This window comes from Elephantulus edwardii, unplaced genomic scaffold (assembly GCF_000299155.1).
Source record: "Elephantulus edwardii isolate Elephantulus edwardi_28Jun2011 unplaced genomic scaffold, EleEdw1.0 scaffold04439, whole genome shotgun sequence".
NCBI lineage: Eukaryota > Metazoa > Chordata > Mammalia > Macroscelidea > Macroscelididae > Elephantulus > Elephantulus edwardii.
The window spans coordinates 1-1456 of record NW_006404189.1 but is presented as its reverse complement, the minus strand read 5'-3'; the positions used below and the strand labels follow the sequence as shown (position 1 = coordinate 1456).

The following is a 1456-nucleotide window of genomic DNA, read 5'->3' as shown; positions in this document are numbered from 1 at the left end:
TGTTCCAGGCAAGACAGACCACCCCAGAAATGTGATAACTGAGGTGCGGGCACCAGCGACGAGACTGAAGTTGAGTTTCAAATCAAGCTAGTGGTTTTTGATAGTTAAGATAAATAGCACTGAGTGTTTAAGGGTGAAGATAACATAGTCTTTGTTAACATCCTTGAAAATACGACAGTTGAGGAAGATATGTGGACTTGTGGTGCATGAAAATGCGTGCACAGAAAAAGAAAATATATCATTCTTTGAAAATAGGAAGGTGTCATTCCTTGCCAAAATGGGTACATTCTTCACAATAATCAAGTTTGAAAATCTCCAAGAATTAAAAAGACTCTGTCACTGGGGTCATATCATGGTGTTATAGCAGTATGCTCTACAATGGCCATGGTTGACTCTCTTGTGGTATTGGCCCTTACATACAACTGGAGGAAGTGGGAATTTCATCATGTTGATTAATTGACAATCATGATTCTTCATAATTACTCCAGCGCCATGTTTGTGGGGCCTGACATTGTCCTTCTAGAATGGAAAACAGAAAATTCTCAGCATAGTATGTATGTCCAGTATTGGGAAGTCTGCCAAGCTTATTGGCTCCTTGTTCACATCACTGCAGAAAGTGCAACAGATGTGTTGTGAAGATTCACCATCACTATCCTTGACTCAACAACTGCTGTAGCTACCAAATCATGCATTGTTTGCAGTATTTGTTTTACTTTCACTGGGTTTTATTCCTGCTGCTTTTATTTTTGTATTGATGGTGACCACACAGCTTTATAATCTGCTCTCTTTTGCCTGGAACACGGTGAAGACTGACATGAGTGCAGCCCGGAGGTCTTCCAGTTGTTCCGTTTGGATTAGCTGCATTTGCTGCCACCTTGTTTGCTGTGGGATAAGCGATCAAAATCACCATAGCTGTAGGGATGCTGTTTTTCATCCAGTTGAAAATAATGCTCAGAAACAAAATGTCTCATGAATCATGGCTTAAAGAAAAGGCTAAAGATCAAAGTCAGTGTTATCAGGTTGATGAAGTCTTTGTTTTTCCTTATGATTAAGGAAGTAGATGGTAGAAGTTTAAACAAGTGTTTACATGATCAGGACTCTTAAAGGAGATGGCTTAGAGTGACTGGTAAGACAAGGCTGCCACCAGTACAACTTAATCATAGGACACTTGAAACAAAACAGAGAAGAGAGTCCAAGATGTTTGCTACAAAGTAATTAAAGATTATAGTGGAGCCTACTGTCCTTTGAATAAAGGAATAAAAACCTTCACTGCACTAAAGAGCCTCGAATAAGGCTGCAGAAAAGAGAGTTTATTTTACCTACAAGAGACTTATGATATTGGTTAGAGTATAGGGACAAAATTCTTGATGATTCCTTTGTAGGTGTTTCAAGAATATGGGACTGATTCACTCGAAACTCTGTGGAGAAGTATCCCTGAGATGCTGAGACAGACCCA

General features: G+C 39.5%; 1 pseudogene; it reads left to right on the top strand.

Moving 5' to 3' along the window:
- The first annotated feature begins 277 nt into the window (after positions 1–277).
- LOC102869192 lies at positions 278–1453 on the top strand (annotated as a pseudogene).
- Positions 1454–1456: the final 3 nt, after the last annotated feature.